This window comes from Lissotriton vulgaris, unplaced genomic scaffold (assembly GCF_964263255.1).
Source record: "Lissotriton vulgaris unplaced genomic scaffold, aLisVul1.2 SCAFFOLD_3542, whole genome shotgun sequence".
In the NCBI taxonomy this organism is placed as follows: Eukaryota; Metazoa; Chordata; class Amphibia; order Caudata; family Salamandridae; genus Lissotriton; species Lissotriton vulgaris.
This window is the reverse complement of record NW_028246449.1, coordinates 75,674-102,252: the sequence shown is the minus strand read 5'-3', so window position 1 is coordinate 102,252 and position 26,579 is coordinate 75,674. Positions and strand designations below refer to the sequence as shown.

General features: G+C 42.0%; 1 pseudogene; it reads left to right on the top strand.

Annotated features, from left to right (window-relative positions):
- The first annotated feature begins 1,502 nt into the window (after positions 1 to 1,502).
- LOC147665957 (uncharacterized) lies at positions 1,503 to 26,579 on the top strand (annotated as a pseudogene).

Below are 26,579 nucleotides of genomic sequence, written 5' to 3'. Positions count from 1 at the left end.
GCTTCTCTTCCCCCTCCTCCATCTTAACTTCGGCTCCCTCCCTTTACCTTCGATTACCACATAGTTCCTTTGACACATTCTCATTTTGGATGTTTAATACCCCAAATGTCCAACTACACCCAGAGAGCCACCAATTTTCCATCAGACTTCCCAACCTATATGACCTGTATGATCAGGGCCCCTGTTGAAGCTTGCTGTCTTGCTGGCAGCATCCACCTCCCCTCTGATTCTGAACTCCTCTTTAAGAGGTACCCCTTTCTTGAGCATCCTGTCAGACACCAAGAACTCTCTCCTTGTTATGCTGGAGACTACCCTGTCCCATTCATCTCTCAGACCATCAATGCCACTCCCTGCCATTAAAATCATTGTGCCCTTCACATGCCCACATAGTCTTATCATCTTCAACCTACTCCTCCGATTCATTGAAATCCAACGTATCCATCCTAAGTGCTGATTATTTGACCGGGTGGCTGCACTTGACTTCCATGAGTTGCTCCTAGATGGTCCTTGAAGACTCCGGGTCAACTACACTGAACTGTAATTTGTCTTTCAGCAAGGGAATCTGAACCTCATTGAACTCTTCTGCTCACTCTATGGTGATCGTCTTCTGCTCATGTCCTGCCACATCATTACCCTCTATACCTGTCTTGTTACAGTTGCACAAACCGGCTTCAACTTTCCGACCCTCACTCGCCCCTTCTCCCATACCCATCTCCCTTGGGCAGCTCCATTCTTTTCCCTCCCATCTCCTTCTGCTACCATTTCCACTCCCTGCCCCACTGCCTATGTCCATAAACCTATCCCTTCTCCCATGTGTGCGCCCTTCTCCTTTCCAATCTTTAATTCTTCCTCCGGACATCTTCCTTGCCCCATTTCAAACCTAAGGCTATCTTCCTCCCAAACTGTCTGCTTACTTTCCCTGTCCACCTGCTGTCTTGGGCTTTTCCCAGCAATACTGCTACTTTCCTTGCTCCTTTTTGTGGTTCGAGAGCCGGCTCAAGCCCTGTTATTTCTAACTCGCTCAGTCCTTCCTGATTTTCAGTGCTGAGCCAACGTCTCTGCACTGATGTCTCTTGCTGTCTTCTGGTCGCACAGCCCAACACTATTGCTCAAATTGAGCGGTACCCGCTGACCTACCCCATGCACAGCAATACCCCTCTTTTTATCTAGCCTGTTGAGACCCCCAAGACACTTCCTGGATGCTGAGCTGCCTCCTGTGGTGGGGAAACCTGTGCACACCAATAACATTTGAGGCAACGTGCCCACACCAGCCCATGCTCTCACCTTCCTTGAAGCAGCAGATCCTCACATGGATGCCCAGTTCACCTCCACCAGCGGTTATACGGAATGCCACCCCCCCCCCAGCCGCTACTCTCCTTCCTTGAAGCCACAGGTCCTCATATGGACGCCCTGCTCACCTCCACCCGTGCTTATACAGAACACCCTCACCCCCCACTCTTTCAGCGCTACTCACTGCCCTATGTGACAGCCCCACCTGGGAAATGCTCTGTGAGGCTGCAGGTAACTAAAATGAGGCCTACAACCTTTAAGAGAACTTCCGCATTGTTGCCCTAACTTTTAATTGCCTAGACTGCAACCCCTCGACCCCTTAAACCATGGGTACACACAAACATTTTCCAAGGGGCCAATAAGTTTGATCTTGTGATGTGACCGAGGGCTGCATTGCTGCCAGCGTGGTGGCGGTAGGGCAGGGGGAGTTGGCGTTAAGGGAGGTGTAGGGAAAGCAAAGCATAATTGCTTAATGTGAAACCAGAACACCTGGGATTTATCCCGGCTTCCCCATTTTATTAAGTTGTGTGACGCTAGGCAATAGTTTTATTTCACTTTCCCACCATTTTCTTCATTATCACAAATAAGAGGACCGGAAAGTAAATGACTTAAGGATGTGCACTGTACAAAGCCTTCTCTTGTGTTTGATATAATAAACTAGAATGTTGTTCATTTATAATTGGAAACCAGGTCACCCAAAAAGTGCACATACCAACTGATTTGCCTCTACAGTTCACCATGGCATTATAGTCAGGATAGAGGGAAGAATTAATGTTTATAAATTCACATTTGAAAACTATCACTTTTAAAATAATACTTCTCAATGCACTGATATCATCTGATAAACTAAGGTGAAAAGGGTCTCCAGGTTAATTAAATACACTTTTTGAATTTTGAGGAGGCTATCATATTTTTACACTTGTACTGCAAGATGTCTTTGAAAATGAAGATGTTCTTAAAGTTGTGCAGTGCAGGACTCCCTAGTTACTTCTTTTCTTTAACACAAATTAACATTTAAATAATTGTTTGGCTGTTTATTTAGCATCTTTTTATTGTTAGGGCAGGGATGAGTAAACAGCAGCCCAGAGCTGCTTTTGACCAGGGGCCCCATGTAAAGGTCAGGAGGCTGCATGCGGCCCCCGGGCTGTACTTTCAGTATCAGTGCCTTAAAGCAACAGGCTCTCTGCAGTCCCTGGACTGCACCACCTGCCCGAAAAGCACAGTGGGCATGGAACCTTTAGCCACCTGTCTGCATTAAAAAAGATTCAATTAATGTAAAATGACATGCACCACAGAGTACAATAAAGGCTAAGGGCCTTATTATGAGTTTTGGCAGTCCTGGAGCAGGTGGCATGCCACCACTCTACTCGAGGACCGATGAAACTCACCACGCCCCCCCCACCAGATTACAAGTAATCTTGTGGTCTGGCGGGCGGGCCGCGTGGCAGTCCCATGGCAGTGCTGTTTGAAGGCTTATTGTGAGCCTAAAAACGGCACTGCATTCTGACCGCCAGTGCACGTTCCTGCACGGGAATGAATGCACCTTGTTGTGCATTCCTTCCCGTGCAGAAACTAGGGGTGCAACACTACACAGGGGCACTATGCACAGAGGCACGGTGCGACCACCATGAAAAGGCAATGAGGCAACTAAAAATATGTTTGGTGGTCCCGCTGCGGCACCACCAGCATTTTTTAACCTCAAACGCTGCCAGACCGCTGGATTGATCTGCAGCGGTAGGAGCGGTTTAGTGGCGGTTCGACCACCACACTTATATTACTGCGAGTGGTCCCACAGTGTGGAGATGGTTAGAGTGCCTTCATGACTACAGTGACCACCGTAATCGTAATTAGGCCCATAGATGAGAAGGTGTAACCAGAAAAATACGATTGAATCAAGTGGCGCAAACATTGAATCACTGACAAAATATCGAATTTACAAAAATCGACCTACACTAACATTGAGTCTCAAACATCGATATCAATAACATCGACTCCATATACATATTTATATATTTACTAAAATATCGATCCCACATTATCGATGCACAAAAATATTGACTACACTATTATCGATAACAAAATTATCGAATAACATAATATCGCCATTTATTATTAAATATAGTATACTACAAAAATATCAATTACACTAATATCGACTGCACTTATTTCGACTCTCTCAAAATATTGATAACTCTAAATAAGTATATATTTATTATATAACCACTACACATCAACAAACTTACTAATACACACATATAAATATATTTAAAATATTTAAAAAACGTTTAGTAACTTATATATCACATTACTTTAAATTATTTTTTACTATGTTATTACTATATTTATATAAACACTCCTTTTATACATACAATGTTTTTCCCTATTATTAATCTATTTTAACTACCAACAATAATTAAATACATTTTTATTAAAATACTTACTATTTCACTATTCCTCTATATAAACCTTTAACTAACATATAAGTTAATTCGTTTACTAAAACAAAATTCAAACTAACCAATGGTAACTCTTCTCAACATATGTGACCAATCAGAAAGAAACACTAATTAAGCATACCCTATATAAACCATTCACAATTATCCCTAAAACCTGCAGGCAATATTCAGCGTGACGACATACTGCCAGTTTTTGGAGCACCCTCAATATTCTTCTGTGCATGAAAATACTACTAAATACTACAAGTAAGTATTCATATAGCTCTGCTACATAATTATGATCTATTGTAACCTATTACTCATATGCTACATTTTACAACTACATTTTTCGTTCTCTATCTCCTTTTTCCTACTACAGACTCTACTATACAAAAGAGTTGAACATTGTCTTCAAGAAAATCTTCAAAATAACTATAAAAAAGGATTAAAATGTCACTTATTTTTCTTTACATAAATAACATTTGTAAAAATACTATACTTTTTCTCCAAACAGATAACAGAACTACAAAAAGCAGCTAATTCTAATCCAAGAACAGACATTCAGCAACTAACCATAAACACTTGGTAAGTACACAATGCAAACAGATATACTCATTGTAAGCTCTAAAACATGGACAATGTTAATACTTGACTTTGCTACTACTTCTGTTAGTATTTTCTTAAAATGTTCTCTTTTGTAATCCGTAAAAAGTAACTTTCTCATTATGAAAGGTTACGCACTAGCAAATGTCTAACCAAAATACACAAATATACAAATCCTATAACATAGTTTACTTTCTTTCTACAGACCTATAAAAACTAGAACACCATCTGACTGAAAATACATCTACTTTCTAAAGCTACTACTTTACTGTTGGTAAGTAAGAAGCTACAAATGGTACATGTTTTATTTAAAATGGGAATAACGTTACAAAATTTCCTAATATTTTGAATATAACTTTTCTAGATAAAAGAAAACAAGAATGACAGAAGGTGCAAGATTTATTACATCTCAGAAAGGAAAATTTTTACTATGCTATATGGGTTATACTTATACTCAGGAGAAACAAAAAGACCTTAAAGTTAACTGGAAATGTACTAAGTATTACTCTATCAAATACTATGGGCGTGCTACAACCAGAGAAACAAGTGTCATTAATACTACTGAACATAACCATCCACCTAACATCTCAGAAATCGAGGTTAGATCCACTCTAGAAAATATAAAAGAATTAAGTAGCACATCTGACCTACCAACTAGCGTAATTCTTATTACTACCTAGAGTACCCAGAGAAGCAAGAGGTCAGTTACCATCAATTGCTTCAATACAAAAAGAACCATAGCTAGGACCAAAAAATCCAGTAGACCCACAATACCAATACCTAAAACTTTTGAGGAAGTCATTATTCCACCTGAACTTACCATCACACATAATGACGAACCTTTTATCTTCTATGATAATCATAGCAAAGATAAAAGGATAATCATGTTTGCTACAAATAACACTGAAAAAACCAAGTATAACAACGGGTCAGAAGAAACATAATGTAGCTATCTAGGCAACTGTGTGTTATTGACAGGACACAATCCCCGAATCCAAGGTATTCATGGTGAAAAAATGTGTTCCCATCAGATACCCATCCTGTGCAAAGTAGTGTTAACACTACTTTGCACTGGTTTTTAACCTTGGGTGTGGGTAGGATCCTAATAAAATTCTTCTTTCCACTCCCACAACCCAATATTAACTTCACTCTATCACTCGCTACAGAGAGCACTTTTTGCACTGCTAATTATTTTTGCCCCCTGATACCAACACATAATTTTCATCTATACATCACCATTTCCTTCATATATGATTAGGACACAATCTACCTAATCCATAGTGGACTTGTTTCCACTTCCTTCGGGTGAAGGATCCCAAATGATGTAGGGTGGTACAGCATGGGTATCTGATGGGAACACATTTTTTCACCATGAATACCTTGGATTCGGGGATTGTGTCCTGTCAATAACACACAGTTGCCTAGATAGCTACATTATGTTTCTTCTGACCCGTTGTTATACTTGGTTTTTTCAGTGTTTGTAGGGACTATAACAATGCTAGGTCAATAAATATTTCCCTCGCACGCCCCCTTATTGTATTAATGCTACAAATAACAACCTTAAAATATTAAAAGAAAGTCAAACATGGATGATGGATGGCACTTTTACCATATGCCCTAAACCATTCTATCAATTGTATAAAATACATGGGCAATATCATAATACCTGTATCCCATTCATCTACTGTTTGTTACCAAACAAACAAACAGCAACTTACACAGAAATATTGCACAAAATCAAAGAACAAACATCAGACTACTTTCCAATAAAAATAATAATAGATTTCGAACAAGCTATGATTAATTCCATTCTTAAAACATATCCACACACATCCATACAAGGATGTTACTTTCATTTTAACCAATGTCTATGGAGACATTTACAAAAATCTACACTTAGTGTTGAGTATGCAACCAATATTACCTTTGCATACCAAATAAAACACCTAATAGCTCTGGCATATGTGCCAATAACTGACGTGGCTGAACATTATAATCTGTTAATTGAAAGTCCTTTCTACACACAAAACGAACAAAAACTTGCTCCACTTTTGGATTACTTTGAGGACAACTGGGTAGGGAGACTACACAGGTCAGGCCACAGACGCCAACCTAAATTCTTAATTCCCTGGTGGAATGTATATCTACCAACCCTAAACCAAGGAGCCAAAACAAACAACGCAGTTGAAGGTTGGCATAATGCCTTCCTATCTTCTACTGGACGAACAACTCCCACACTACACAAACTCCTCACAGCAATCCAAAAAGAGCAAAGTTTTCAAGAATTATGAATGGAGCAATCTGTCTTACAACTAAAACCCAAACTCTCAAGACAAACTGCTCAAATGTATCAATATTTACAACAGCAAGTACAACTTTACCCTACAACAAGAGGACTAGAATACTTAAAAATGATAGCCAAAACATTAAACTAACAATACTAACTAAATCAAAGGGTCAAAATCCTCAAATATCCTGAAATATCAAACCACACATATAATAATATAATAATTTTTTCATTATTTTGTCTAATATATTTATTTTCTTAATTATATATAGACAAAATAATTTTAAGTATATTAAATACATTTCATAACAACACTTTTCCCACCCCAAAAAAATATTAATAATAATTCACTTACCTTTCACAGCAACATCATAAGCAAATCCAATAATCCATTACAATCCATGTAGTGAGAAATTCTCAAAAATAGAAATAAAAATACCCAATAAAATGTAAAAATACAACTGTGCAAAATCCATCCAGCATCCAAATAAATCGATTGTTCCAAATCCATTAAAAAACCCGAAAATAATATAAAAATGTAATAAACGCTCCAGGAAACCCGAAAAATAAAGGAAGTATGCTATACATCTCAGTTCAAACAACTGAAACACACTTCCTTTGATAAAAAAAAACGTCACAGCTCGGAAACGGAAATAGCTGTATCCAAATACCTAGAAGAAAAAATGAAACAATCCCACCCACATAACACTTAGAAATACAGTATTAAATATAAACATTACATACTTGCTTTTTTCAAAAATAGCCAAATCCTAGCACAAACTCACTAACTCCAACTACTTCAAACAACAAAAAGCCATGATAACCGAAAAACGTATCGACTCAACTCCATACTATCTAAATACCTTCAAAAGTTAGATAAAATAGTTAAAATATATCTATATACACTCTTACCTGCTCAGACGTGAAGCTGCTTCCAACCGCGACCTTCACTCTCCCAAAATCACCCAAAAAGACAATGAGTGGTTACAAAATAAAAGACCCAAATAATACAGTAATGTAAGAAATAGTGCAATAAATGCCTAAAACATTTATTTTACTGTGAAAAATAATGAAAAAATGTTCAAATATACTTACCAACATGTTCAAATATATATGTATTTTTAAAACTTACAAATGTATTATATTCATACTTTTAATATCTATTACATTAAATATTAATACGTTTTAATATTTAATGTAATATTTATGAAAAAATAATCTGATAAAAATGTCAAATGTAATATCAATTTTTTCTGTATTAATTTTTTAACAATATAACTAACATGTAAAAATTATTATTATTAAAAAATATTTTTTAATATTAATAATTTTACAACATACAAAAAATGGTATAATTTACAAATATTCTGATAATGATGTTAATGGTATGATGTACAATATTATTGAAGCAGACGAAAGACGAAAAAACGTACCTTGCCACGCCGACACTGCCAGGGGCATTCAGGACGCCAAGCCGCCACCGCCGAGAGTCATTCTGCCTCCAAGCATCGCGCCGCCGCTCCGGGAACCACAACACCCGGCAGGCCTTGCGGCGGCGCGTAATTGACGCGGTGGGAGAGCGCTGCCGGCCCCATAAAGCAGGAGACACCCCGGCAGAGCGGGGGAGACAAAAAAACTTACCTTGCCACGCCGACACTGCCATGAGCATTTAGGACGCCAAGCCGCCACTGCCGAGAGTCATTCTGCCTCCAAGCATCGCGCCGCCGCTCCGGGAACCACAACACCCGGCAGGCCTCGCGGCGGCGCGTAATTGACGCGGTGGGAGAGCGCCGCCGGCCCCATAAAGCAGGAGACACCCCGGCAGAGCGGGGGAGACGAAAAAACTTACCTTGCCACGCCGACACTGCCAGGGGCATTCAGGACGCCAAGCCGCCACCGCCGAGAGTCATTCTGCCTCCAAGCATCGCGCCGCCGCTCCGGGAACCACAACACCCGGCCGGCCTCGCGGCGGCGCGTAATTGACGCGGTGGGAGAGCGCCGCCGGCCCCATAAAGCAGGAGACACCTCAGCGTCGCGGGACGCCCGGGGCGAAGCCCGGGCAAAGGGCGGGCCCTCTACGGCCCTCATCGGCAGGAAGAGGCAGGAGCAGGGCCCAGAGCGCTGCGCAAAAATAACCAAGTAAGTCATATTCTCCCAAAAACTTCTGTATGAGCCTGGGATACCTAATTGAACTGACACCCCACGGACCTGCATAGTTGCTACTTGGAAAAGTTGCTTGGAAAATGTCTAAAACTAAATCATCAACAGTCCCCATTAACACCATAGACAATTATATGGTTCAGAAAGTTGCCAAAATTAACCATGACAGGAGATCATCCCTGGGGTTGAGTTACTCACCAGACTTGCTTATCGGCAACACGGCTTTACCTACTCCCGTTCTTGATATCAGTAATGAGGTGTTCCAGACCCCAGATAATAATCCACTGACCCAGCTTCTAGTAGCCATCTCTGAACCAGCTCCTGAGAGCATGCAAGATATTGATATTATCACTCCAGAAGAGGAGGCCCCTGCACCGGTCCCAGCTCCGAGAGTAACAAAGGGGGGGAAAAGAATATATCTAAACGGGGTGGCCTCCGATCAAGTAAAAAGCGCCCGACGCTTCCCCACAGGGAAATAGTGGAGATGATACAAGGGGTAATACAGGAGGGAAGGTCTACTTGGATGAAGATCAATTCAAGAAGTTGCTTAATGCCGTAGATAACAAGATTAAAACTATAACCAAACCGCTCCTAAGCAAAATCGACCAGCTCACAGAAGAGGTGAACAGGCTGGGAGCACTCTTGCAAAAATCATTAGAAGAAAAAACGAAAACCCCTCTGCCAAAAACACCTAGTCGATCCAAAAACTACCCAAACTGCTCCTGGGTCAGATTTATTTGCAAACACTCCCATGAACACCACGAGGAGACCTGCTCTAGGGGGGGGGGGGACTTGAGAGACCCGGATCCTGATATTAATAAAGGGGACTCTGCAGGGCCGAGTTTTAGAGGTAGAAAAGTAGATGACAATTTAGAGAAGGGGCCTGTTGAATTAATTGTGGAGGCTTCTCCACTAATACTGGTCCTAGCAAATGTACCTCAACTGGAACCAGGGCAAGTAGAGAACATTCCTTCTTTGATAAACAAATCATTCCATTGGTTATCAAAGAACATGGCTTTTAATCCGGGTGGCAGGGACCAGTTGGCACAGGAAATAATTAAAGCTAGAAGAGTTGAATGGATCGGGGGTGGCACCAAAAAATTTAAGGGGAATTGTGTGGTGCTACATTTCTCAGACCCAGAAGTTTTGCCAAATATCCTAGCTAATATATACCCCCCTCAGCGTAGATCTACTGAAATAGTGCCACTAACGTTGGATTTCTTTTATACAAAAAAAGGTAACACCTTAAATCCAACAATGCTGAAAACCAAGTGGAACCCTGTGCTAAGAAAAGCCAAAATCCCTGGAAATAGAAATAATTGGGGCATTTCGACTGAAAATAGATTCTCGGCCCTTTCGGGTCTAAGCGAATGTGATTGACTGGAAGATTTGAGGAGCTTAGGAAAAGTTAAGGTTGTAGAGGCCAACTTTGGAATTAATAGTACTCAAAGGAACCTAGAAACATAGAGATTATACCCCTAGCATAGTAGTGTACACTGCACCAATTACCTATCCCATTAGCAACAACGAGGAAACTACTTCTCCATCCCTTTTGCTCCCCCCTAATCAGAGCATACATTTACAAGAGGGGAATACTGAATTGAAAGGTAGTCTTAAACTCATCTCATGGAATATAGCGGGTATCCACCATAAACTAGAGACTCCCGAATGGTGCGAGTTCATTGACCGCCATGATGTTATCATGCTGCAGGAAACATGGTCAGTGGCACCAGTTTTTCGCCAGGGCTTCTTAAATTTCTATGTACCTGCGAAAAAGAATACTAAGGGGCGGCCTTCTGGGGGTCTAATCATATGGATACGCCAATCTTTGCAATGCACCATCAAACAGAGTCATATTATTAACTGTGACCTACTCTCCCTAGTGCTCACCTGGGCTGATGGCCATAATCTGGCCTTACATAACATATATGCCAGGGGAACCCAAGGGGGCATAACCTCTGATGTGTTAGGTGCATTAGATAATGACCTAGAGTTTCTACCTACGCAGTACACTATCCTGGTGGGGGGAGACCTGAACACAACATTTGAACCCCTGGGATGCGAGGATAATGATCTGACCCAAGAGGAAGACACCAAATGGGGAATTCCCCAATTAGACCTCCCGCTGGTAAAAAAGTGGACAGAAGTAGCAATACAGGCTGAGTCTATGCCTGTCTAGGGGATTGAGGGCATTAAACAGCCGCACCCCCTCTGATCCACGGGGAAAGCACACCTGTGACAACTCCAGGTCTAGTAGCAGGATAGATTATATCCTCATAGACGTCAGAGACTGGCATAAAGTGGTAGATATGCAAGTGATTCCGAGATTGGAGAGCGACCACAATCCATTGTGCTTGCTCTTTAATCTGGAACAAAGTGTAAACTCAATCAATCAGGATAGGGATCTCACGACATGAGACGTTGTTACATCTAACAATCTTCGTCACATTAAATGGGCAACCTTGGTAGACAAACCTGGGGATATGCAGGCCCTAGAGGGGATAGTTACTGATGAGGTAACCAGACTCCAGATTCTTACTAATGAAACAAATTTTAACCAATTGATCGAAGAGTCACAGCCAAAGTTTTTTGCTAATATACAGAAATTATTCTTCAAAAAAACCAAGCAAAGGAAGGGCACTAGACCTCCAACAAAAAGAGGGTGGTATGACCGTTCCTGTAGAATAGCGCGAAAAAATCTCAGTGTAGCACTGAGGTCTCAAATAGGAGTTCTAAAGGCCAGGGATGAATACAGAAAAACACAAATTAGGGCAAAAAAATTGTGGGACGAGAATATATGGCTAGACCTGAAGAAAGCATGTGCTGATAAACATCAGAAAGAGTTCTGGGCCATTTTAAAGTGGGGCTCCGGGGGAATAGCAGACTGCCCGAAAAATCATGTAGCAAAGGAGGCTTGGGTGGACTTTTTCAAACCACAATATGCAGATAATTTGCCTCCCCAAACTGAATTCCCTCCAGCAAGGGTATTTTATACCCATGAACTATTCTCATTGAAAGACGTAAATGTGGCAATGGATGGAGTAACCAGAGGCAGGGCACCAGGAATTGATGGAATACCGGCGGATGTGTTTTTATCGGACAGGGCCAACTGGTGCAAATATTTCGTATGGCTTGGTAATGCCATCGCACAAGGAGTAACGATCCCAGCAACATGGAAAGGAGCGGAAATAATACCTGTTTTTAAAAAAGGGGACAAGGCTTTACCAAATAACTACAGGCCCATTAGCCTTATCGACTCTGCACAAAAACTGATGGGCAGGATGGTACAAAATAAAATACAAGCCTGGATAGACGATAAGGATATCCTCTCCCCGTACCAAGCTGGTTTCCGCCCATTAACTAGCTCTGTCAACCAGGTATTCCATTTTTTAACTATGTACTGGAAAAATGTAACCCTGTCAAATGGTCCTCTATTTGCTGTTTTCGTTGACCTGAAGTCTGCGTTTGATTTAGTACCCCGACAAAAGCTATGGGTTGTCTTGCGGGATTTAGGAATAAGCCCTGAATTGCTGACTTTACTTGTGAGGATGCACGAGAACAACTATGCCCGGATTAGATGGGGTGCTCAGGGAGATGTCACGGAATCCTTCGCCGTGGATAGAGGGGTAAGGCAGGGTTGCGTTTTGGCCCCCACCCTATTCTCCCTCTATATCAACGGCATAGTTGACTTTTTGAAGCAATTCCCAACAGATGCCCCAATACTAAATGGGGAGCGAGTTCCAGTACTAATGTTTGCAGATGACACCTTGCTGGTCTCGCGGACCCCTAGCGGATTACAAAAGACAATAAACGCTTTTGGTGACTTCTGTCGGATTCGGGGCTTGGAAATAAACACAACAAAAACAAAGTTTATGAACCTGAATCCTGCCAAGAAATTCAAGGGGAAAATGAATTATAATGGGTCTTCACTAGAGGAAGTGAATGCTTTTACCTATCTAGGCATCTCCTTAAATGCCAACATGAACTGGAAATCCCACATGGACTCTGTGGTGCTAAAGTTTAATCAGCTGGCAGGGGCAATAGCCCAAAAACACAAATCTTCATTTACAAGACCTATCCAGCCAATAATGGAGATTTACAGCATGAAAGTGTTGGGCGCCTGTCTTTATGGATCAGAATTATGGGGTTTCACCAACTTGAGCTCATTAGTAGTTGCAGAAAATAAATTTCTTCGATGAATAATTGGTGTCCCCCAGAGTACTCCCCTGACCCCACTTCAATATGATCTCGGGAGGAAAAAGATCGAGGACACGGTCAGACTGCGTCCCCTCCTATATTGGAGGCGTGTAAAAACTACCCCTGAATTGAGTCACTACGCAGCTGCCCTAATGGATGTTGTTAACTCCGACAGGTTTCATAAAATACCCTGGCTCAAAGAAGTAAGGAAATTGCTGCAAAAACTGCACCTTGAGCATTTGTGGACTGCAGTAGACCCTCATGCCTTTCCATCCAAGACTTCATTGAAAAAAATGTATTGGGGCATGATAAATAATACTGCATTGATTTCCAACCAACCATCCGTGTTGACATCCCAGTTTCTGGATTTTAAAACTACTCCAAAATTTGAACAGTACTGGGATTTGATTGCTAAACCCCTAGACAGGAAATTGTATTTTCAGTTTAGAATTGGCTCTTTACCCCTCAATGCCTTCACGGTTAAATGGTCCTCTGGTAATGTAAATACTTGCTTTTACTGTAAAACACATGTAGAGGATATCCCACATTTTCTGTTTGTTTGCCCATTATATGCTGCCCCAAGAAGCAGATGGTTAAAACCGGCTTGCAGGAATATGGGGACAAGGAAATATCTAGAGGCGTTAAGGATTTTAAAATCAAATTGTGCCCCCAATCTTGCAATTGCCGTAGCCAAATATATGGGGTGGGCCTGGATAATACGAACGCGCACTTTAAAACTGTAATTAATCATCTATAATGACAAATTTAACTTGCTAAGACCTTGTGCTGTGACTTGATCTTATAATGTACAAATTTTACAAATTGAGTTATTCGTCAACAAAGTATAAAATGTATGATATTTAATATGTATTTTATCCTATTTTTAAAATTCTAGTATAGTATTTATTCTGTTTAGCTTAGGGATATATGCTTTTATGACAATGTTGTCGAATAAAGTATTTAAAACTTGAATATTATTAATATCAAAATATCTTTATAAAAATGTGAATTCTTTTATAACATCATTTCTACAGCACTGGATTATATTTACAAATGAAAAAGATTTATTTCATTACCAATGTATAATTATTTAAAAATATGTCACAATTTTTTTAATATATGTATAGTATTACTCATTGCATAATCTTGAACTACATTTTTTTCTATGTGCCTAAAATGTACTTTCCTAAACAACTACTCAAAATGTGATTTTTCTAATTACATTGTACTTATAATTTTTATTCATTACACTATACATTGATTTGTAATACATATATAATGTACTTAATTTAGGATGTTAAAAAAATAAAGATTTGTTTGAAAAACAACTGTGTTATTTTTATCTTGTAGCTATTGAAAATTCATTAATAAAACTATTACAAATATCTTTTTATTATAATTTACAATATATAGAGATATACAACATTTAATTAGGGTAGATGCTGGATACTGAACCTATGTAATTTACTATTCCTACTCCAATGAACATTTGTTTAGGGTAAGTGCTACACAGTGAACCTATTTAATTTACTATTCTAACTCCAAACTACTATTATTTTGAGTAGGTTCTGGACACTGAACCTATTTAATTTACTATTCCAACTCCAATCTACATTTAATTAGAGTAGGTGCTGGACACTGAACCTATTTAATTTACTATTCCAACTCCAATCAACATTTAATTAGGGTAGGTGTTGGACACTAAACCTATTTAATGTACTATTCCAACTCCAATCATCATTTAATTAGGGTAGGTGCTGGACACTGAACCTATTTAATTAACTATTCCAACTCAAATCAACATTTAATTATGGTAGGTGTTGGACACTGAACCTATTTAATGTACTATTCCAACTCCAATCTACATTTAATTAGGGTAGGTGCTGGACACTGAACCTATTTAATTTACTATTCCAACTCCAATCCACATTTAATTAGGGTAGGTGCTGGACACTGAACCTATTTAATTTACTTTTCCAACTCCAATCTACATTTAATTAGGGTAGGTGTTGGACACTGAACCTATTTAATTTACTAATCCACTCCAATCTACATTTAATTAGGGTAGGTGTTGGACACTGAACCTATTTAATTTACTATTCCAACTCCAATCTACATTTAATTAGGGTAGATGTTGGACACTGAACCTATTTAATTTACTATTCCAACTCCAATCAACATTTAATTAGGGTAGGTACTGGACACTGAACCTATTTAATTTACTATTCCAACTCCAATCTACATTTAATTAGGGTAGGCGTTTGGACACTGAACCTATTTAATTTACTATTCCAACTCCAATCATCATTTAATTAGGGTAGGTTCTGGACACTGAACATATTTAATTAACTATTCAAACTCCAATCAACATTTAATTATGGTAGGTACTGGACACTGAACCTATTTAATTTACTATTCCAACTCCAATCTACATTTAATTATGGTAGGTGCTGGGCACTGAACCTATTTAATTAACTATTCCAACTTCAATCAACATTTAATTAAGGTAGGTGCTGGACACTGAACCTATTTAATGTACTATTCCAACTCCAATCAACATTTAATTAGGGTAGGTGCTGGACACTGAACCTATTTAGTTTACTATTCCAACTCCAATCTACATTTAATTAGGGTAGGTGTTGGACACTGAACCTATTTAATGTACTATTCCAACTCCAATCTACATTTAATTAGGGTAGGTGCTGGACACTGAACCAATTAAATTTACTATTCCAACTCCAATCATCATTTAATTAGGGTAGGTGCTGGACACTGAACCTATTTAATTAACTATTCCAACTCCAATCAACATTTAATTATGGTAGGTGTTGGACACTGAACCTATTTAATTAACTATTCCAACTCCAATCTACATTTAATTAGGGTAGGTGCTGGACACTGAACCTATTTAATGTACCATTCCAACTCCAATCAACATTTAATTAGGGTAGGTGCTGGACACTGAACCTATTTAATTTACTATTCCAACTCCAATCTACATTTAATTAGGGTAGGTGTTGGACACTGAACATATTTAATTTACTATTCCAACTCCAATCTACATTTAATTAGGGTAGGTGCTGGACACTGAACCAATTAAATTTACTATTCCAACTCCAATCATCATTTAATTAGGGTAGGTGCTGGACACTGAACCTATTTAATTAACGATTCCAACTCCAATCAACATTTAATTATGGTAGGTGTTGGACACTGAACCTGTTTAATTTACTATTCCAACTCCAATCTACATTTAATTAGGGTAGGTGCTGGACACTGAACCTCTTTAATTTACTATTCTAACTCCAATCAACATTTAATTAGGGTAGGTGCTGGACACTGAACCTATTTAAGTTACCATTCCAACTCCAATCTACATTTAATTAGGGTAGGTGTTGGACACTGAACCTATTTAATTTACTATTACAACTCCAATCTACATTTAATTAGAGTAGGTGCTGGACACTGAACCAATTAAATTTACTATTCCAACTCCAATCATCATTTAATTAGGGTAGGTGCTGGACACTGAACATATTTAATTAACTATTCAAAGTCCAATCATCATTTAATTATGGTAGGTGCTGGACAATGAACCTATTTAATGTACTATTCCAACTCCAATCAACATTTAATTAGGGTAGGTGCTGGACACTGAACCTATTTAATTTACTATTCAAACTCCAATCTACATTTAATTAGGGTAGGTGTCGGACACTGAACCTATTTAATTTACTATTCCAACTCCAATCTACATTTAATTAGGGTAGGTGCTGGACACTGAACCAATTAAATGTACTATTCCAAATCCAATCATCATTTAATTAGGGTAGGTGCTGGACACTGAACCTATTTAATTAACTATTCCAACTCCAATCAACATTTAATTATGGTAGGTGTTGGACACTGAACCTATTTAATTTACTATTCCAACTCCAATCTACATTTAATTAGGGTAGGTGCTGGACACTGAACCTATTTAATTTACTATTCCAATTCCTATCAACATTTAATTAAGGTAGGTGCTGGACACTGAACCTATTCAATGTACTATTCCAACTCCAATCAACATTTAATTAGGGTAGGTGCTGGACACTGAACCTATTTAATTAACTAGTCCAACTCCAATCAACATTTAATTAAGGTAGGTGCTGGACACTGAACCTATTTAAAGTACTATTCCTACTCCAATCTACATTTAACCCCTTCCATGATCATGACGAGCTCAGCTCGTCATGAGGCACAGTTGAGCTGTGCTGATGACGAGCTGAGCTCGTCCTGAAGAGTAGTATTCAAGGGATGTCAGCACAGGAGGGGAAAATGCACAGCAGCCAAGGTGTTAATTAGGGTAGGTGCTGGACACTGAACCTATTTAATTTACTATTCCAACTCCAATCATCATTTAATTAGGGTAGGTGCTGGACACTGAACCTATTTAATTAACTATTCTAACTCCAAACTACTATTAATTAGAATAAGTGCTGTACACAGAACCATAAAATCAAATATTAAACATTAAATATAAAAGTAAATGTATCACTAATATTTAGAAAAATATACTTTTTACAAATTGTTTTACTTATTTTCTTAAAAAATACATACAAGTTTAATATTTCATATAAACTTGTCAAAACACTACACACCCTTATCCCCTATAAACACTAGAACACAGTACCAAACAATATTTAACAATTTATAGTTTAAAAAATGTTTTAAAATATTATTTTTAAAATTATAAATTTGAAACACATTTTTATTAGTTTCTATTTCATTTTTTCAAATTAAAAACAAATTTATGTATACAAACCCTATAAACCACTACCAAACATGTAATGTACATTTTCATTAAAATGTAAATTTTAAATAAAATGGTAAAATGTATTATGAATGTTTAAAATAATTTAAAATTTTAATTCAATTTCACTTTAAAAATTTTTTTTTATAAATAATTATTATTACACTACCCACCCATAACCCCTATAAACCCTATAACCCACTACAAAACATCAAAAATATGTTAAAAATGTAAATTTTTTAAATTAAAAAAAATCGAAATATTTTCAAAATTACAAATTTAATTTCTAATTTGAAATTTATATTTTAAAAATAATATTTTTTCCAACATACTTTTTAATACAATAACCACCCTTATCCACTATAAACCCTATAACACACTACCAAACATAAATTTGAATTTTTAATTTACAAATAAAAAATTTGCTAAAATTTTCTAATTTTATTCAAATTCGAAATTTTCTTTTAAAATTCATAAAAAATTCGAATTTTTGTAAAAAAAAATTGTATATACTTTTTAAAACACTACCCACCCTTAACCCCTATAAACCCTATAACCCACTACTAAACATTAAATAACAATTTTATAATACATTAATTAATATTTACACCTTCTTCTCTATATTTTAATTATTTTTGCAATTATATTTATTATTACTACTATTATTATTTTTTATAATATACATTTTAAAACACTACCCACCCTTATCCCCTATAAACCCTACATCCCGCTCCTAAAAATTTTACATACTTTATTTCACTAATAATTACTACTAAAAATTGATATACCTAACATTTTACACTATAAATACTTTACATACATTAAAAATAACACTATATAAAATGTCGATATTTTTTCTAATCGATATTTTTGACTTCGATATTTTCTATGTCGATTTTAATGTCCTCGATATTATTTATACACACATAAATCGATATTTTATATATCAATATTTCTGTTATCGATATTACTTACCTTCGATTTTACTAACTCGATATTTTGGCTAGTCGACATTATCAACTCGATATTTTGACTGTGTACCGCAAACATTAACATAGAAACAAACACTACTGTAATATGTGTTAATAAGAGGACAGTGGTAACACTTTAAGTGACCACGATTGACGCTAAAACAGTGAATCCATTTGGCACAGTAATACTGACTGGCTAAGTGCACATTACGTGATCTACTCATAGACTGTGATTCCATTTGGAAGGTAGGTAGATCCATGGAAAATCAGCAGAAATTCCTGCAGCCTGAATTTAATTCCGCAGTGTATCCCCCTCAACTCTGTCCCTCGAGACCCATAGCCAGGTCTCTCTCCATGAGGGACCCCCAGGGTTGGATAGATGATCTCTGGCTTAATTTGGGTAAAGAAGGAAGAAACTCAGAATCTGCAATACTGGTTCAGAGCTCCCTCGAGCTCCCAACTGCTTTGTTGTCATGCCGTCATTGCAAATATCTCATAATTACTGATTTTGGTGGGAAAATGAGTGTGCTAATCTCATAGCCATTGCTTATATTGTACAAGTCGGGTACCCTAACATAGGTTTGTCCCCTGTTTTATTAAATTTATCAAGGAGAAATTGTGGTATTCTTAAAATACTGAATGCTAAACACCACACAAGCAAGCAAGATAGAATGTGCATCTTTAGAGGGGGAAGACCTGTCCTTAAGTGCTCTAACATGTCCACGCTATATAAAACAGCATAACTAAACTAACAAAATAAATAAATAACTAACATGATGGATTGTACGCTTGTTGATTTAATAAATTTACGAAGACTTTAACAGCTACCCATTGAGTGTGAAGTCAGTTTTCACACTGATTTTCCACCTTGAACCAGTATTCTGCGATAAGTGGTATTACAGAACCTAGGTCTTGTTACATTTCACCAGATAAAAAAAGTGGCGGAATAGGTTTTGGAAAAAACTGCACTAAATGTTGGAATTACATGTGAAGATCTTTGTGAAGACTCCAAGTTCCGTGGTAATTCACAATTTCATGAGGGTTATATAATAGAGAGTTAACACCCCACTTGCAAGTTAAAGCAACTACGGTATAAAAAATTCTAGATGCGGTATTGCCACATAAGCAGTCCATGAAGGACATGGTGAAGCTCTTACTGTTCTAGCCCTTCTTCTGAATGTGGATTTTATCACCATCTCTTTTTATGTAACGTTATCTCAGTACTCTATTTTTAGAAGGGTAAAGATCATGCATGTAGTTGAGGCCAGTTGTGCTGATATGTGACCAACCTAATTTTTTGGTGGAATACGGTGTGGGGTCTGACATGACCATTATATTTGCAGAGTGCTCCCGCCTAATAGATTAGGGCTTTCCCTGGTAGAAGATCACCCACATCTGGTAGGGTTGAGGGTGTATCTTCAAACAGAGAAATAAAGATACTCTGTAATCATCCCTAAACAACAAAACAATAAAATCACATTTCATCACAGGACCGGTCAGGTAAATGGCTCATTCAAAGAAAAGAAGTAATGAGAAGTAATGAACTGAAGATATACTGTTTTCCATTCATTATCAAATTCTGTTTCTAGGCTGGAAAAAAATCAGCTTTCACTGTTATTGAATTAAGTAACGATTCGATTCAAATTCTTTATACAGCAAGTTAAAAAAACAGCCATAAAAGTACATAAAATACATGAATTAAAACAACATTAAAATCATTTCACATAATCCACATAATACACACTTAATTTAGTGCCATACAGCCATTAAAATACATCCAAGAAATCTAATACATGACACTTTTCCTTAGATTCACGGCTTTCAAAATAAAAAGAGAAACATTAAAACATACTTTTTTAAACATGTTTTAAATTACGGAAAACAATTGGTGTTGATGAAATATAATAGATTTGTCACTTTTTAAATTTCCCTGTGTAAATTGTAAAATTCATGCTGTTGCTTTTATGGTTATTGCCTTTTAACCGAATAAAGTACTTTTTTGAACTTTGAACTTTGAACATACTTGGGGGCCGATTCCGATCCGGTAAAAAAATCCACCGTACCATTAGTATTCGTAGCCGAATCCGTACAAATAGAAAAATACCGCCCGACCTGCGTAGTACGATCCATTAGCGCCTATTCCCGTACGAATATCAGCCATCCGTACGAACAACAGTCGAAGTCCCGTACGACTTAGCGTCGGAAATCAAACCGTACGATTTGTAAACCTGCCGCACAACTACACAAGTACGATCCAGTTCGGGAACCCAAAACGCGATTTGTACGGGCCAAAGTAGTCGCGCATGAAGATGGATTAGTACGGGATCCCATGCCTCACAGCAAGCAATCAATACATACCACACTTGTACCCCTCACCCAAGCCTACGCGAGCCCCCCACCCGCCAACGGCCTGTACAACCCCGTACAACTCGATCGCATGCACAAGTACCGCACGCACACCCCCCCCAACAAGCGTACGCGAGCCCCCCACCCGCCAACGGGCCGTACAACTCGATCGCACGCACAAGTACCGCACGCACACCCCCACAACAAGCGTACGCGAGCCCCCCACCCGCCAACGGCCCGTACAACTCGATCGCACGCACAAGTACCGCACGCACACCCCCACAACAAGCGTACGCGAGCCCCCCACCTGCCAACGGCCCGTACAACTCGATCGCACGCACAAGTACCGCACGCACACCCCCACAACAAGCGTACACGAGCCCCCTACCCGCCAACGGCCCGTACAACCCCGTACAACTCGATCGCACGCACAAGGACCGCACGCACACCCCCACAACAAGCGTACGCGAGCCCCCCACCCGCCAACGGGCCGTACAACTCGATCGCACGCACAAGTACCGCACGCACACCCCCACAACAAGCGTACGCGAGCCCCCCACCCGCCAACGGGCCGTACAACTCGATCGCACAAGTACCGCACGCACACCCCCACAACAAGCGTACGCGAGCCCCCCACCCGCCAACGGGCCGTACAACTCGATCGCACGCACAAGTACCATACGCACACCCCCCCAACAAGCGTATGCGAGCCTCTCACCCGCCAACGGCCCGCACAACTCGATCGCAAGCACAAGTACCGCACGCACACCCCCACAACAAGCGTACGCGAGCCCCCCACCCGCCAACGGCCCGTACAACTCGATCGTACGCACAAGTACCGCACACCCACCCCCACAACAAGCGTACGCGAGCCCCCCACCCGCCAACGGCCCGTACAACCCCATACAACTCGATCGCATTGAACAAGTACCGCATGCACACCCCCCCACCAGGCGTACGCGAGCCCCCCACCCGCCAACGGGCCGTACAACTCGATCGCACGCACAAGTATCGCACGCACACCCCCACAACAAGCGTACGCGAGCCCCCCACCCGCCAACGGCCCGTACAACTCAATTGCACGCAAAAGTACCGCACGCACACCCCCACAACAATCGTACGCGAGCCCCCCACCCGCCAACGGCCCGTACAACTCGATCGCACGCACAAGTACCGCACGCACACCCACACAACAAGCGTACGCGAGCCCCCCACCCGCCAATGGCCCATACAACCCCGTACAACTCGATCGCACGCACAAGTACCGCACGCACACCCCCCCCAACAAGCGTACGCAAGCCCCCAACCCGCCAACGGGCCGTACAACTCGATCGCACGCACAAGTACCGCACGCACACCCCCACAACAAGCGTACGCGAGCCCCCCACCCGCCAACGGCCCGTACAACTCGATCGCATGCACAAGTACCGCACGCACACCCCCACAACAATCGTACGCGAGCCCCCCACCCGCCAACGGCCCGTATAACTCGATCGCATGCACAAGTACCGCATGCACACCCCCACAACAAGTGTACGCGAGCCCCCACCCGCCAACGGCCCGTACAACTCGATCGCACGCACAAGTACCGCACGCACACCCCCACAACAAGCGTACGCGAGCCCCCCACCCGCCAACGGCCCGTACAACCCCGTACAACTCGATCGCACGCACAAGTACCGCACGCACACCCCCACAACAATCGTACGCGAGCCCCCCACCCGCCAACGGCCCGTACAACCCCGTACAACTCGATCGCACGTACAAGTACCGCACGCACACCCCCCCCAACAAGCGTACGCGAGCCCCCCACCCGCCAACGGGCCGTACAACTCGATCGCACGCACAAGTACCGCATGCACACCCCCACAACAAGCAAACGCGAGCCCCCCACCCGCCAACGGCCCGTACAACTCGATCGCACGCACAAGTACCGCACGCACACCCCCACAACAATCGTACGCGAGCCCCCCACCCGCCAACGGCCCGTATAACTCGATCGCACGCACAAGTACCGCACACACCCCCCCACAACAAGCGTACGCGAGCCCCCCACCCACCAACGGCCCGTACAACTCGATCGCACGCACAAGTACCGCACGCACACCCCCACAACAAGCGTACGCGAGCCCCCCACTAGCGAACGGCCCGTACAACCCCGTACAACTCGATTGCATGCACAAGTACCGCACGCACACCCCCACAACAATCGTACACGAGCCCCCCACCCGCCAACGGCCTGTACAACCCCGTACAACTCGATCGCACGCACAAGTCCCGCACGCACACCCCCCCCAACAAGCGTACGCGAGCCCCCCACCCGCCAACGGCCCGTACAACTCGATCGCACCCAGAAGTACCGCACACACACAACGCCAACACCCAAACCAGCACAACAACACCAAACATGTCTCCTGTGTACACACCATTGAGTAATAATGTACTGGTCACAGCTAAACAGGCAAACAGAGGTCAACAATGACACCCACCCCATATATGACACACACAACCAATTCAAAATAAGCCACACCCACTTTTTCACCAATAAAAGGGTTCACACATACAACCCAGCATCCTTAGCAACATACCCATTATTGCGAAGAAACAGAGAGCACACCAACAATTGCAGCAACATACCTTCACACATACACCCTATCACATCTACAATCAGAACCACACACCCTCATCCATACACACCATCACCCCCACAACCACATACACCCCACACCATGACCACACACAAGAATCCAAAGTTCACTAACCCGGAGATGAAGATCCTTACAGATGAAATCATCAGAGTCGAGCCACAGCTGTTTAGCACATTGGTCAGACAGACCAGCATGGCAGAAAAAACTCGCCTGTGGGAGAGGATCGTAGACCGGGTCAATGCTGTTGCACCCATCAGGCGCACCAGGGGGGAATGCCAGAACAGGTGGTATGATCTGCGGAGGATGGTCAAGAAGAAGATGGACCAGGACTACGCCAATGCACACTACACTGGAGGTGGTGGTCCCCGCAGACCTCCTGTATACCATCCCTGGGAGCAGAAAGTCATGGACCTGCTGTCACCGGTGGGAGTACACGGAATAGGAGGAGCCGTTGAGCCTGGTGAGTGTATAATAAAAAGATGTTACAGGGGTGGACTTACAACAGTGCCCAGCAGCATGGGGTGGGTGGCCATGAGTCCCAGCATGACAAAACAAAATGGGGTTTGATGCAAGGGGGAGGCACAAAGGGTCGAAGGTGGAGGGTAGGAGGCTACTCTCATCCCATATGTCCCAGGGACACACCCAAGCACCATGCCCAATGCACAGGGATAGGGAAATATCACACAAGATAGTATACTACAGTTGCCAAACAATTTCATGTGGTGGACACACCTTCCAGAGAACCAGCATTTTGTGGCACAGTAAGGCAGTGTAGCGAGCGAGCAAGCACTAACAACCTGGCTCCATCCCTGTCTCCCTCTCCCTCCCACTACCACTGTTGCCCACTCCCTCTGTTGCCCTCTCCCTCTGTTGCCCCCTCCCCCTGTCGCCCCCTCCCCCTGTTGCACTCCCTCCCTCTGTCTCCCTCCATCCCTCTGGCTACCTGCCTCAGTCACCTCACCTCAGCCCCCTGGGCACACAGACAGTTGCACCCAAGCACTGCACAGGCCTTTAAAACACCTTAGAGCAGAATGTCCAGGGATAGCAGTCATCTACTAATTGCCTGCAACACACCCACCATTTGCAGTGGAGAATGTACTGTGTCAGGACACACATTTGGGAACGCTCTGTACTACACAATGGGCACAGGTGTAGGCACCACAAGTCCCTCCTGTGATCACTGCAAACAGCAGGACAAGGTCACACATCCTGTGCATGAACACAAAATCACAATTATGCCAGCATGCCACATCAGGGGGCAGCCAAATAATGAACGATGGACGCTTGCAAATGACAACCAAACTACTAACATGGCCTGTCATACACCCCCCTTACAGAAACTCATCCCCTGGGGACAGGCATAGGAGTGCAACAATGTCACAATTGTCATGTACCACAACTAAACACTCACTCATATGAATACGCATACAAGTAATACATGCACATTGCAGAAGCCCCAGTCCATTGTGCCTCTCAAACAATGCACGTGCCCCATCTCATGACTGTTGTGGATGCACGTAAGTAACAACATGGACATGGGTATTGACAAGGTGATGCGTCTTTGAGAAGTGATACGTTCAAAAGCCCTGATCGATAAGTGTGTGTACAGGTCCAGGGGTGTTGGCATTGTGTGGCCATCACGGAACAGCAAAAGACATCCAAAGTAGTTGATGTTATGCAAATTAATGATTCCCTGTCCCTTACATCAACATGCTGCATCTAAACTCTGTGCATGCTTGACGCAGACATTAGGATTTACACCGTATCCTGGATGTTGCGTGAACGTGAGCAATGCTTAACATGTGTTGTGCCGGCAAGACAAGACACAGCAATGGCTGTGTCAGTCATTGTCAAGAGAATGGAAGAATGAAAATACCCATGAGTACATGTCAATTTACTACCACTACATGCACAACTGAACAATGACAACAATGTAAAGCTTGTGGAACTGTGATGCAGATAATGGATAAATAAACAAGATGTCACTTGATAGTGCCTTAACAGTGTCTCTCTCTCCCACACACAGGGCAACGTGTGGAGCCCCCCCCACCCCCGGGAGGAGAAGGATCCCAGTCACAGGCTCAGCCGGACACAGACCCCACCGACAGCCACGCCACTCAACGCACTGTGGATGACCCCAACCAACCTGGCACCTCTGGATCCCAAACACCTGGAGCAACTGTACCAGCTACATCTCTGCCAACCACCTGAACCATTCCCAACACATCACAGCAGACAGGTCAGAGCCCTGCACATGATCCATCAGAGAGCCTGTCTGAAAATGAGAGACAACCTTTGTCGGGCGCCCCTGAGGTGGCAGACAACCTCCACTCTGCCAGCACTCGGGGGGCCCGTCGACCGGTTGTGCCCACAAGCGCAGGCAGTGCTCGTGTGGGTCAGGGTGGTGGGAGTGGTGCAAGGCGGAGGCGGGAATCTGGCCAGTCAGCTGCAGGGCCCGGTATGCCTGAACTCACTAACATCCTGTAGGCATACCGGCGGGACACCAGGGAGGTAGGCCAGCTTGCGGAGGTCCTCAACCAGGTGAAAGAACAGCAGGCAGAGCAAATAGCCAGGCAACAAGAACATTATGGACGGGTGGAGGAAAGTCTGTGTCAGCTCTTGAAGGTGCTTCGGGAAATGAGCCAATCGCTACGTTAGATAGCTGCCAACATGCAGCGCCCTCCCTGTGTCACAAGGCCAGCAACATCACGGCAAAGTGCGACACCAGCCGCAGGGAGGGGGGAGGAGGTGGAGGAAGAACTCTCTGACGTAGCCTCCCATGCATCGTCCGTGCCTGCACGTGAGGGTCCCCCAAGGAAGGTGGGTCGTCCACGGCTAAGACGTTGA